Source organism: Phalacrocorax aristotelis, chromosome 2 (genome assembly GCF_949628215.1).
Source record: "Phalacrocorax aristotelis chromosome 2, bGulAri2.1, whole genome shotgun sequence".
Taxonomy (NCBI): Eukaryota; Metazoa; Chordata; class Aves; order Suliformes; family Phalacrocoracidae; genus Phalacrocorax; species Phalacrocorax aristotelis.
In genome coordinates this window covers 52,525,424-52,540,526 of record NC_134277.1, presented here as the reverse complement: position 1 = coordinate 52,540,526, position 15,103 = coordinate 52,525,424, and positions in this window count along the sequence as shown.

Genomic DNA, 15,103 nt, shown 5'->3' with positions numbered 1-15,103 from the left:
GAGCTTATAGTTAAAAACAAGCCATAGATCAATTTTCTTTAAAAAGCAAACCCTCCTTTCAGTTATTACTTATTCTTTGACTTGAAACAAAACTTCAGAAGGCAAGATGTATGCGTACATGAACTACAACTACCCAGCTTGAAATCCATTGAGGCAGCATGGTTTCTAGAACGTGAAAGATATGAAAGGATGATAAAAATACAATCCAAACACAAAAAAGACGGAGTATCAAGAAGTGAGAAAAGCAAAATTTAACACACATACAGGACCTACAGACTGGGGAGTGGGGAAGAAAACCAGAAAGGGAGAACTGTTTCCCCGACAAACCCAAAAGACTCTGCCACCCCGTGGCTTCTTTTTAAACTACATTTGAAACCAAGTTTCGTCTGTGACAGAAGGAAGGGTGAGGAATATATGGGTTTACACGGTAGCGACACTTCAATATTTTGTTTTGCTTTTGTAGTTACTCTTGAAATGACTGTACTGTCATCTGAAAGATAAATATATAGATTTCCCTAGCATACAGAAAAAAATATTATTATGAATTCCCTCAAGTCTTACTATTAAGAGTATTACTTCTTGACTTCAGGTATCTTTTGTTTAAAGGGTAATTTCAGTCTTGCCATAGAAGGGAGTAACATCCACGAAGTATGTATCAAACCGCTGCTGCATTATCACACAGGGCCTATGAGTTTATCAGCGAGAGAGACATACCCATTGCTAGTCCCTAGAGCTGCTGCTGAGGTGGCCCCCCCCCCGACAGCCTCTCCCAATGCAGTTAATGCCACCTGCTGGCTTTCTGCTTCCAGTACAGGTTTCCATCCTGCAGTCAACCCCCGGGAATAAGCTCAGGACATCCCACTCAATTGAAAAAATTCGGAAGTTAAGATTATGAAAAAAACTGAAGCTCCAAAGAAACATTACTTTAACATAAAAATCTACCAATTCTGGCAATAGATAGCCACCGCGTAGTGGCAACTGTCAGCCAGGGTAGTTTTGCATTAAAACACTCTAACCAGTTGTATAAGTGTTGTTTTAAATGTGCTACTACAAATTCTTACTCTTGTTGGAAAATCTGAGTATGACAGAAGGAAGCACCACAGAACACAAAAATCCAGGAGGAAGTTCCATTAAGGAGATTATTCCAAAGTATTTGTTAATTGCATACCAAGTAATAAAGTTTGTTAACAAAATGCCTGAGGTGCATCTGAAGAAATCACCTAGATGGTGCAAACAAAACAAAACAAAACAAAACAAAACCCCAAACAAAAAGCCAACAAAAAACCGGTTTATTCCTCTCTTTTTCCAGTCAGTTCTTATTTTAAGGACAAAATCCTCTCTAAAGAAAGAATCTGAGTGACTGCAGGAAGGGAGAAGCAGCGATAACTGCAATGCTACTTGGCTGTTTATGTGCTATCACATGTCTATCACTTCAGAACAGTAGGAGAAAGTAAGTGTGAAGTTTTAGTACAAACTCATTACTGTTCTGTCAGCTGTCACCATTTCCTCGCTCCACTCCTCCACCATTCATGTTTCTCTTCAGGATCCAATTCTTCTGAGGTACTGACACAGTTTACAAGCAGCTCAGGATAGACTATATCAGTTTTTTAAAACTTCTAAAATGATTCATAACCACAACTTTGGTATTAACCACATCATGTAACTCCCTGGTCTTACTGTTTCCTACTTTGACAAGAATAAAAAAAAATAATAAAAAAAAAAAGTGTACAAACACTGGGTAGGATGAACAGGGGCAGCAATGGGTGAAATGCTTAATTTTATCCTCTGATTTTTTTTTTAAATATTAGATTTTTGTTTAGAAATTTTCAAAGTTCTGGATAGCATACATAGAAGAAACCTCCTCACCTCCCTCCCCACAGAAGAAGAACTCACAAAGCCAGGGTGTTCGATGCTGGGGAAAGACTCACCAGACTGTAAGTCACCATTTTAGTGAGATAGCAGTGGAAAGTCCACAAGTGCTGTCCCTGTCAAGAAATTGTGTTAAGATGTTTATGGGAGCCCTACATTAATTCATTTTCATAAGTTAATTTTTTTCCAAAGGAAAACTCAAATCAGGAAAGAAGCTTCATGCAACGAACCTCATACAAGTCGGTTTTGAATAGCAGGGAGAGGATAGCAGGCAGATATGAGGAACAGCAACTAGTTTATTTCTTCTTTACCACCCCCAGGCATGTTTCTCCAGTATCATGTAATTTTCAGGTGCACCATCCATATTCCACTCATGCGTACTCGTTTAAAGGACCAGGAACTGCCCCAATACCACTGCGTTAGCACACAGAAGTGGCTCAGGAACTGACAGAGCCTGTCTGACTGCACCCCATGGCATGGCCAAAATCAACAATTGCTTCAATTTTGGCTCAAAAGGAACTTCTTTATATAATAAAGTATTTAAAAACTCACCACATTGAGCTTCATGGAACATAAAGTAAACTTTCCTGCTTGTATAAAGGGACCTTTTGGGTGTACAACTTACTGTTAAATCTGAGAGCTTAATGCATGAGAACATGCATACAGTAAGAGTGTAAACATGAAGCCTCCCAGCATGATGCGAGGATGAGCACACAGAACTAAGAGAAGCAATTAGTAATTGAAAACACAAAGACATTGAAATGTCTGAAATCAGTCAAGTATTAGATCCATGTAAAACAAACTTGATAAAGCACTCTCATTCTTGCTATGCAGTGAAGTGAGGGCAGTGGAACTGATGAAACGATTTTTAAACTGGAAAACCTACAGGAGTAAATTTGCCTTTCTGCCCTTCTATAATTTTCTGCTTTATTTCTTTAGTTAGAATTTATTCTTGTCTTGCTATTTGTTCTCCGTAGTGGAAAAGTCTTACCTTCCATGCTAATGCCACAGGGAGGCCAACATTGAACACAGTCAAAGAGTGTGGAAGCTGATCTTCCCTGGGAGGGGCTCTTCAAGAGATCCCTAACTCAAAGGGATTATTGTCTTACCCCATATTCTGGATGAGAAATCAGTCTTACTGATACTGATCTTTGAGCTGGTGCGGTGTCCTTACAAAAACCACGGTGGGAAGCATGTTATGGCACAGTAATAGAGTCTGCTTCATTCATGGGGTCTGTTACAGCTGGGAACTAATTCCCAGAGTTGCAAGAGCATCTTGAAAGAATTCAAATAGTGAGTAAAATCTTAGATTGGCTTGAAACTACTTTGAGGCGCTCGGGCAGGTCTGAATATATACCAAGGACAGAAATTTACCATTTAAAGTATAAGAATATCAGGCAACATATCTCTAGGTGCAAAAGCTTTATTGCTGTGGTTGGCACAATTCTTTGCTTAGCCCATCCACTGCTTAATCAATCTGATGCTTGTGTAACACTTCTAGGATTTCTACAGGATATTTCAGCACCAAGAAAAAGAGATGTTTTCCTAGCATGCCTTTATGGGGTTCTAATGGTGATACAGCTGAACTTTGAGATGAACTTGCAGTGCTAATAAGCTCCATACCCATAAAGCTGCCCTCAAAAGACACCTTTACACCTTTGAAATGGACGTATGATTCACACATTGTGCAGCTGAGTTGCTGCTTGATGCTCCAGGCATCTCTAGCAAGTCCGGTAACTGTTGTGGCAGCAGATAATCAAAACATATCTACCTTCATTCTAAGACATAACAGGCTCATTTAGTTGGTTTAGTTACTTCATCTGTTGTAAATGCCACTGACGAAAATCTCAATTATCCAAAAATGATTGATGGACTCAATACAGAGAAAGCTTGCAAGTGGCACTAATCAAATTAATCTAATTGACTGTAAATGATTCTATTTCATTTCTATACCAGGGTGTTCACAATAATTACTTTTGACATATGATATGCATATAGTTCAAAACATGAACACGTTTTCCAGGATGTTTGTTCTTAAAAGTATATGCACATTGACCCTACATTACAAAATTACAAATTATTCCTTTTCAGGTTTTGTCAGCATTTGTTGGCAAGTTTATCCTTTATGTTTGCAAGAGACAATGTTGTAGCAGCTATTTTCAAGTGCATACATTTGACTTCCCTAATAATTTCAAAAAACACACTTGTGAAATCTGCAGGATAAACTATTTCACTAAAGCAATAATTTGTATTTCAACTCCAGCAAAGGACAAGGTGGAGGGAATGAAAGCTAGCAATCAGCAACAGGAAGGAAGAACATGACATAACTGGAAAATGTAGAAAATTCAAGGCTGATTTTCTGCATTAATTTCAGATATTGAAAAATAATACGGCTTTCTTCCTGTATGTTTACATTCTGACTCTGAACTTTATATACAAATTTCACATACAACCTTCTTTTGTATTAATATTGGGAACACTACATTTATACCGTGCTACAGTTTTCACAATGTATCTTCACTGACTTTTAGCCACGGATATGCTGCTTGTCAGTGAAACAAATTATTCTCCCTTTTTCAAATGTGTGATACAGGGTTTTATCTCGTTACCACACCGTATGCGAATCCAGTGCTGGATGTTTCCAGGTGCCCTTAAATTAAGCTGTAGTAGTACATGTTGGCAAATCTAACCAAAAGCAGGTCAAAGATGCTGATGGTGTACCTGTCTATGTCACAAAAATGTATGTTTGCTGTGCCTGCAAAGTCAGGTAAAAAAGAAGAGATATGAAAAAGTGGTGAATAACCACTCCTCCACTAAACCTTTTGAGCCTGATACACAAAACAGCTTAGTAAAAGTATGCAACTTTCAATGAAAAATCAGAATTTGCCTCTTCTGGTATGAAAATCAAAGTGCCTGTCATTCACTGGGCCACTAGTGAGCATTTATTCACCTTTCTTAACCATTCTTAACCTCATCCGTTGAGGTTCTTGGGTTTGTCCAGACTTTAACACAAATGTTTATAGGAAAAGAAGCATCAGTTTTGTGAGTAGGTCCAGGCCTGACTGTTATTCATGTTAAAGAGGATTACATGTACATCATTCATTTGTACAAGAATAAGGTACATATTAGAAAGGCAGTACCCCATATTCTTGTGAATTTTGGTCATGGATAAACCGGCATTCTCGTTTTGCGGTGAGAACTTTATTTCAAATAAATCAGTAAGTACTTTTCAAGATCTCATCTGGGATTCACTTCCTTTCCCCAACAGCTATGTATGGATTGAAAGTATGTATTGTTATATATTGCTATATTTATTCATATAGTAATTCTAGAGTCAGAAACAACTGACCAACAAGAAAGCATAGAACAAATAATTGCCACAGATTCCTGCTTCCAAAATAAATTGAGTAAAGATAACTTTCTTTATTCATGAAACTGGGACTTCCAATGTTTATGATATCTAATTCTATATATTTTTAGAAAATAACCCATTATTCATAAGGAACTTTCAAACCAAAAGCACACAGCAAGCTTACCTCGGGAATGTCGCAAAAGACCATTTAACAATTACAACAATTGCTTATGCATAATTTTTTCCACAGCTTGCTGCCCAAAGTGTCAGCTTTTGCCTTAATTTATGAACTTGCCAACTCAACAAAAATGTCTCCATTTGGGGAAAAAAATCCACAATGACATTTTTTTGAGAAAGTAAGAAAATTAATGAAACAGAAGCATACTTCTATGTGATTTTGAAAAACAAATACCTAAGCCAAGACATGTAGTAAATCACAAACTAAAAATATAATGTAACCTTGAGTTACTTGAGTTTGTAACCCTGTACATTTTTAAAATTCATCAAAACAAACAAACAAACCATTTATAACAAATTTTCCTAATCAATTTAAGATGATGGAAGGCAGACCTCAAGACAAGAAATGAGTACTTCTGTTGTAATCTGTCCTCTCTCTACTCATTCTTTTGTGGTTGAGAAGAGGTACAAATGACGTCCTTTGGATTGTTTTGAACAGCCAGATGAATCATCAGATTCTTTTTCAAGATATTTAGTTGATGCAGTAAGCAAGCCTCCACAGGGCATGAAGAAAGTTAGTGCCTAAAGCAACCTGGAACCCATCAGTGACTTCTACAGATGGTGCACCCTAACTGTGGCTGTCTGATTTTTATACAATACTGCAAAAAACTGCTCAAAGCCCTTATATTTTGCAAAGAAGATTACACAATTAACATGCACTAATTAATAATAAACTGCTAATTTACAGCTAAGAATTAAAAAACCCATCAATAACAGGTTAATATTTTCATGATGTGCAGAGGAAGTAAAATTTCCTAGATACTGTTTCAAATTTCTACAGAAATGGTGTGGGGGGAGTTGTGCCTGCTGATTAGGTAAGCTGCTCTACTGCAGTTGCTAAGGTATCTATTGAACAACAGCACTGTTAAGATATGTTTGTTGCACACTGGTGAATCAGACAGTGAGTGACTGATTTCAAGTTACCTCTTGTTTCTGGTCATGGATGGAAGTAAAAGACTGACATTACCCCAAGCTCTACATTTAGTTTGTGCATCCTGTCTTATCTACCTCTCAGAAGCCAAGCTTTTCCCCTGAAAAGGATTCAGGGAATACATAAAACTTTTTGATGTCATGTCAAAAGCCAACTGATTGACAGAAAAAAAAAGGTGAAATTGTTGGTTACCAGATGAATAAGAGACCCAGAAAAGTGGTGGAGAGAAGAGAAGAGGCAAAGACTTTAAGGCACACAATAGTGTTTCAGGAATGTTTTTTTTTTCAGTCACTGAAATTATCTCATGCCTAAATCTAGCTGCTTAGCAGATTTCCTGGCTTTCTGAAACCGAGTGCAGGTGAAGATGACTTGTGCAAGTGACTTTTTGTGTCTGTTCCAGCTGCTCCTCAGCTAGAAGGGAAGAAAATAATCTCACTGATCCATGGTAGGTGGTTTATTTTTCTCATGGCAGATGCAGTTCCCAGTATCTTGCAGATCACTCTGTTAAGCGCTTTTGTGCCACAAGGTAATGCATTTGTTGAGTAAATTTTCAATTTAATGGTATTTTTTTTACTAATAAAATAAATCATTTTTCTGTTGGATTGACAAAACTAAGCTCTACATAAAATGCAAACTTAACTGTTCCTGCCAGTAATTCCCCACTGATGTCCACATGTGGGGTCAGCTTGGGGGCTCCATGCAAAAATTTGGCACCAATCACTGTATGCCAAAGCACCACCTTCCGGGAGGAAAGAGAGGTGTGATGACTCGATGGCCTCTTGCTACCCCTGGCTCTTGTTGGTCAGTGTGCAAGTGATTAGTGGACAATCCCAACAGACCACATCACAACTCAAGACCATGCTGTCAGGTCTCATTGTAGCCTCTCCAACTGTGAGGTATAATTCCTGTTTTCTTTTGGTGCTCTCTCAAGGAGCCTGTCAAATGTTAACTGCAGGCCTTAGGGGCCATCAGCGAAGATTCATGGACACTGTCAGGAACTATACTAACCATTCTGCTGCTGCCAGAGTAAAACGCTCTCCAAAGGCTGAAATGGCATCCTCCTCTCACCCACAGACATTTGTTTGTAAGAGGTCTGAAAGCCACTTTATAGCTGATGCTGCTTACCCACTATGATCCTGTGCCTCATAGTCATTTGGCAGAAAGCACAGACCATGTGCTATTTCAGATCACAGTATGCAGATACCAGGGTCTCAGACAAATACACATTTGGGCAAATAACTGGTATGACTGAATATAGGTATATCATTTAGGGAATTAGAGAATTCTGTGGTAGGAATGCTTAGAAGATTGATAAATGGGACCAGTCCTAAACTTAGCTTTTATTCCAAGCTTAGACTATATGTCGTAGCACGGGATATTTGGTATCTAACGCTGGTTCACACAGCAAGTTTTCATAACCCTTTGATAACAAAACTGACAGACCAGGACTGGAGTCTTGTGCTGTTAGCATAAGGCACACTAACACCTGCCTCTAGTGATCACAGTAGGATTTTTTACTGGGCCACTGGGTACAGAAATGCTTATATATTATTACCATTTATGTTATATTAGTTTGCATATATTTGAGTTCAAAACAAGCTATTGTTAATTAAACCCTGCTTTATGAGATTCTACTTTTATGGGTGCATCAGGCCAATGCTTTGGCTACATAACCATGAAGTGATAAGCTCTGAGGCACAGGTTAGACAAAATTCTGTCTGTGTACTATCACCACCCTTCTAGCAAAATGACAGTGGAGAACCTGGGACCTCCAACACCTGAATAGCCATCCCAGCCCCACTGGCCTCCAAGACCTAATGACAGAAAAGTAAATGAGGCCATCTGGTGCACTTGGTTCAGGGCTAGAGATAGTTCACCACAGCAATCAAATAAATCACTGAACCAAACCATCAAAATCTTGCAGGCATCCTGCTCACATTTTTGAAAATTATTAGATTTGTCTTTCACCCTTGGCAGACCTTGTACATACAGCCTTTCTCAATGTATACATGTTGTGGTTTAACCCCAGCCAGCAACCGAGTACCACACAGCTGCTCATTCACTCCCCCCTTGTGGGATGGGGGAGAGAATCAGGAGAGTAAAAGTGAGAAAACTTGTGGGTTGAGATAAAGACAGTTTAATAGGTAAAGCAAAAGCTCCACCCGCAAACAAAGCAAAGCAAGGAATTCATTCACTCCTTCCCATGGGCAGGCAGGTGTTCAGCCATCTCCAGGAATGCAGGGCTCCACCAGGCGTATCGGTTATTTAAGCAGACAAACGCCACCACTCTGAATATTCCCCCCTTCCTTCTTCTTCCCCCAGATTTATATGCTGAGCGTAACATCATATGGTATGGAATATCTCTTTGGTCAGTTGGGGTCAGCTGTCTCAGCTGTGCCCCCTCCCAGCTTCTCATGCACCTGGCAGGGCATGGGAAGCTGAAAAAGTTCTTAACTAATGTAAGCACTGTTCTGCAACGACTAAAACATCAGTGTGTTATCAACATTATTCTCATACTAAATCCAAAACACATCACTATACCAGCTACTAGGAAGAAAATTAACTCTATCACAGCCAAAACCAGGACAGTAGACCTTTACCTGCACCTCCTCTACCTGTCAACCTTTCTTAAGCACTGCACATGACAGATGGGCATTCCCTAGGTAACCAGGTTTGTCTCTACAAATGAAGCCAGGCTGTATTCCTTATTTTGTTGCATCTTGGTATGTTTATGCCTTTTTCTCAGTGTCACCAAGGATATGGTCTGTGGTGGCTGCTAGAACGTGGCAGAGCCTTGGCAGCCCCACATGCAAAGGAAGAATGGACAGGCTATGAAAGTTACTTCCTCTGGGGTAGCACGGACCCATGCACAGCCTGTGTGCCTGCCAAAGTCAATCTCGGCTGGCAGCTGTAACCACTTTATCGTGCTTGCTACCGTGGTGCTAAGCATGATAGGGAGCGGAGGTCCCAGTGGGGACCATGTCTGGTTGCCAGCAGGCTAGCGCTGGCTGATGCTATTTTATCTGCTGCCATTGCCATTGGAGACTCCTGGTTGAGGAGGAGCTGCTGACTTTCCCCCCTTCCACCCTCCTGTCTGCTACAGGACATTCCCTGCCTCTGCGTGTATTGGCTGACGTCTACAGGCATCTGTCTCTAAACCTCCTCAGTATTCAGCCCCTCTCTCTACCATGAGAAAAAATTAAGGCATAAACCTCATTTCTCCTATTTCAGAGGAAACCTCAGGCCAGATCCTATCTTTGAGTGGAATGGTCTGACAAGGATATCAGCATGTGAGAGAAGATCCCCTCACCTGGGTTGTTCTTGGAAGTTGACATGATGCTTCTGGAGAACGGCACACAGTTGGAAGGGGAGCTGGACACTGTGTACTTGGGAGCCCCTCTTCCCAGTCCAGGCCCCAGACCTGAAGACCTGCTGCAGACCAACACAGTGACTTTATATATGTCAAGCTGCTGGTGACTGAGGTTTCAGCCCTGCGCTGTCCTGAGCACCACCATTGCCTTCTTCAGTGTCTTGAGAAAACAGGACATGATACTGTGAACCTCCACTCCTGTGGTCCCTGAGGGATCCCAGTTGGAGCTGAACTCCTCTCACTCTTATCTCAGACCCTCTTTGGCTAGGAGAAAGGCAGCCATCCTCCCAGCCCCACACCCTTCTTCAGCTCGAGGTCAAAAAAGAAAGGAAGGGTGTTTTTTTTTTTAATAGCATGTTATTAGTTACGTCCAGTAGAACCTAGATCATGGACTGAGGCTCGTTGAGACATTGCCAGAGTACCACATCAAAGAGAGCACAGCAATGTCCATAGTAGTAAATAGTAGTGCCCCCTAGCACCCCCCAACTTTCATACCATGCGCAGGAGATGGTTAGAGAAAGAGCTGGCTGTCAGGTATAAATACGTTCCTGAGACCATTCAACAAATTTACAGATGATTCTAAGAGTTTACAAGTTTGCTAAGACAGCCTAATGCCGGGGAATAATGATGCACATGGTTCAATTTAGCAGTAGAAATGCAACCAAAGTGTGACGATACAGAACTGATGCTGGACAGGCTTTACGAGGAAAACAAGAAAATCTGAGAGCTCTCCCTTGGCTTGAGCTGGTATCTCTGTGTGTTTTCTCTCAGTATGACTGTAACTTGCTGCTATGGCTGTGTTTTACTGCCAGGTTTCTTCCACACATGCAATATTTTAAAACTTGTATGGAACATTTCAGTTTAGCCACTTGGCCAAGTCACTGGGAAGCTTTCAACAAAGAGAAATTTCTGCAGTTCAGATTCGTCTTCAGGCAGCTGGTTTTGATACCAAATATTCTGTTTCGAGCAACCTTCTAAGATTAAGGTGTGTTGAACTCATCAGGTCACTGCCACCACTCCCATCTAATGTGAATCATACAAGTGAAGCAAAACTAGTGAAGCTGAGTGATGTGATAGGACACTAGGCATAGCCTAGCATGGCTAGGCATCTCTTAGCCTGGAGATGAAGTTATGTATCATTACTATTTTGTAATTTGTATTTAAACCTGAAACCATTTATATTTATACCTGGAGATTATATATGAGTTTGGGACACAGGAAAAATTGTTCTGGATCCAGAAAGTGTGTTACTTGAAATTCTAGCTGTGTTGATGGCTCTATTGTGTTGTATACACCACTTGGCTTGCATTAAAAAGGAAAAGCTATCATAATTTTTATACAATAGACAAACATGCTCCTGCCATCTGTATCTGAAGTACCTCTCTGCCTCTCTGCATGTTTCAGATGTTGAAACTTTGGGCAAAGTGGTGAAAATGAAATTAGCAGTAGATTCATATGGAAAGGTTTTGAAGTTTTGAGCTTGAGTTAATGAAAACTTATAAAGTAGTTACGAGATATGTTAACTGAATAATTGGAGATAATAGAGGACATTGAACAAATTTAGGTGAAAAATATGTGCAATCAGACTTTAAAACTTGTATGTGCTCAAAGTTGAAGGTAAAACTAGATTTATAGCTACTTGTATAAAACAGCAGGCCTGTTCTATTTAACATGTAGTTATAAAATACTGCATTTAGACATACATGTACAGTATAACACTACTCTACTGTTTTATAGAGCAAAAAAGCTGAAACTAATATTTTACCTTGGGAATACTTGGAAGATCATTTACTTATCTGCAACAGGATTACCATTTTTATAGCCTGTTTCATCATTTAACTAAAGCTAGAACCTCTCTCATTTAAGGATCAAACAGCTGCCTGCAGCATGTTTGTACACATAGAAGAGGAGAGGGAACAATTTAAAAGACCAGAGAGGTATGATGGCCATAAGATTGCATTTATATCAGCATATACTGATATATATCAGCGTATATTTATATACTGTGTTATCCATAACACATGGAACTCTAGAACTAAAATGTGTATTAAAAGAGAAAAGGTTATAAACGTTCAGCTGGATTTCAGTTTGAAATTCATTAGCTTGGGTCTTGAAGCTCATCACATTCCAACAATGGGCATAATTCACTGGGATCAGCAGCTGACTGTTAAAAAACGAAACAAAAAAAGAGGACTGGTAAATAGAAACTACAATGCTAAAAAAGTCAGGAAGCAGTTTAAATAAGCTTTCCTCAATATATCTGAAATATAAATCCCTGGTTCCCTAATGGATCTCCAATTACTTTATTTCACTCTTCGACCATCTTCCACCAGGAAATCTTTTTTCAGAAAAAATTGTTAGGCCATGTTACTGTCTGTACTATGAACGGCATAGGGGATGGCATAGCTGTTAATAATATGTGAACAAGGAATTACTGCATACATTTTCACGTACTGAGTTTGCAGTGTATATATGAATGCATACATACATGTTTCCTCCCTGTCTTTGTGTTCAAGAGCAGTACTGGAGAAACAAGTGTGTTACCCTTCCAACCTCTGTGGTGAGCCCATGGGACTAGCAGAGTGTTTGGCACCTGGGCTGTGTGCAACAGCAATCCTTACAACCAGGGGAACCTCGTATGCACATGAAGTGTATGCATGCACTGCGCACAGCTGGAGCACAGGAAGGAAACCACGACAGCAGAGGCAAATCTCGTTTTGAGATGACTCAGAGGTGATTTCTGATCCTCCAGCACATGCTATATTGGAAACCCTGGGACAAACCCAAGCTGCAGCTCACAAATAGGATGAGCCATCCAGCCACGGGCTTGCACCTTATCACCTTTTTCCAGCAGGACCCTTCATCTATAGATAAAAATACATCACCAGCCACATAAAATCTCCTGTTCCTGCTAATGGCCACCCTCTTTGACGTATTATCACTCACTACATGATCACAGACCAGATTTCCTTTTCCTATCCACAGGAACATAGGACAGAAATGATCACTTGTGGTTTATCTCATGCTTCTGTCATATACTGGGGAGGCATACGGCACTTACCACTCAAAGTCCTCAGTGAAAAAAGTGTGGCCTGTGCCAGGTGAAAGCTTGGCTACTGCTGGCCTCTGCCGTACTTCTATATGGAGATACATGCTGTGTACAAACCAGGACTTGGCATCCATTAAACAAGTTGAAACAGCATAAAGCCTTGAATGTTAGAGTGACCTCTGAAAAAGGATCTACCATTTAAAATGTTTCTGAATGTGACACTTGCATTCACCATTTCTAACAAGCAGTCTTCTAAGAACTGAGGTATATTTTTGAAAGTTATGGTTTGCTAAATATTGTGATGACTGCAGACTTTGTATTGAGACCTGTTTTCTGCTCCTAATAGTTTTATTCTCTTAGAACAGATATACAGCAAATTATTTAGAAATATACAGTCTTTTTTATTTGCATGAATTGGATCGGAGTCTGAAAGAGTCAATAAAGAGAATAACTCAGTGTAGTGTTTTTCCTGCTTATGCTTGAATGAGTACAGCCTGAAAAAGTTTAAACTCCTTTGGCACATTCTTTAAGGTCAGAACAAGTTAACAAAATTTTGTTTAGATTTAGCCTTCTCAGTGTGATCTGTTCAGCTGCCTCTGCCTTGTGTGCTCTTCCTGTTTATAAACTACCCACTATCTAACTTTTTCTTTTAAATGACCACATAGTGCCAATTAGTAAGGAATTTAAATACAAAACCAAACCAAATTCTTACAGCAGCCAAATCATGTTCCAACTGCTTGACTATTTTATTCATTATGGCTATAAAAACATATCTCATTTGGTCTCTGGCAAAGTTTTTAGTGGCTATTTTACTGTGCTGTTTGATTTCCGTTCCTATCTTAGCAAGGAACAGTACTTCATATGCTACAAAATTTTCTAACCAATACAGCTGTGCAGATACTAGCCTGTCCCATGACTGGAATGTAACAGCATATTCTGCTTGGACTACATCACAATTCAAGTGTTCATGCAACTTTCCATCATCTTTTCAGGTCTGGTATTCTCTAAAACACTAAACCTTTCCTCAGGCATATTTTGGTGCCCACCTTAATGTGTCAAGATGATGCAATTTTTTGATCCTCTATTTTTTCTTCCCTGCTGGGTTTTTCTACCATGAATATGCCAAAGCTTTTCACATATACCAGTTCAGATTGTCTCTGCAGATGAAGATGTCCCAGTCAAAACAACTCATACGCAGAAAGGTTTTACTAGTTGGAGTTCTGTAAGTAGAGAGAGGTTCAGTCCAGCCTTATTAAGTGTTCTGGACATCCTTAAACTGGGCTCTGAAGATCTTTAGATTTGATAAACTAAGAAACACCTCTGTATCTTTACTAGTTAACTTTGATTTTAAATTCTTATGTGAACCTCAGTCACAATCTGTCTTTGTTACCCGATATCACAGGTTTTGTTCTTTAACATACAGGAAGCTGCTTCAAGTCAATATATCTTCACTTTCCTATGCTTTCCGGATCCCGTTGCAAAGACCAGCCTTCTCTATCTCTCTCTTAGTAGAGTCCTAACCAGGACACATGAGTAACAGAAAACTGTACATGGATCCGGTGAATCAGTGTATTTGAAACTGTCAGGGAGCAAACTAGTTTACAGCTGGCCTAGATATTGTCCAGATCAGAGTTACCAGCTTCTTTGATGAAGACTACTTGAGCTGTTGAAAAACACCTATTATGTCTTGTGGCACTCTTGTGTTTATGGGTGGGCACATATTATAGCTGCAAAGGATGAACCCAACATTATACAGTAGTATTCTATAAATCAGTATGTGAGATGTCGAATATGTTTTATATACCCAAAAGTAAAACCAATATATGGACAAGGAATGACAAATACATAGAAATATTTATACACAAATTGCCAAACACAAATGAAACTTCAACAAAGGCAGAAATTTAAAAATATATTGTCATGTGTACTACATCCACAACTATTAACCTTGCTGCCATTCACATAATTTTGAGCTTCTAGGGCTCTAGGGCACCAGGTCCTAGAGGTGATAGTCACATTACTTAGAAGGATTAATGCCCATTTTCATCAAGACTTCTAAAACATTACATTCTCTCAGTTCCTTTTCATCTGCATATTTTCTATATATTCCATGCTGGCATTCATGAACGTCTCTTTTGTGGTACAAAGTGTGCAAAAGTTTATGTATTAGTAACATCCTTTAGGGTTATCATTCATGTTATCTTCAGGGCAAATTCAGGTGCTGTACCGAGTGCTGACAGAGCCAGGTCATTCTCTGAATGCAAGCTGTCAATTCCATTATGTTAGTTACCATTT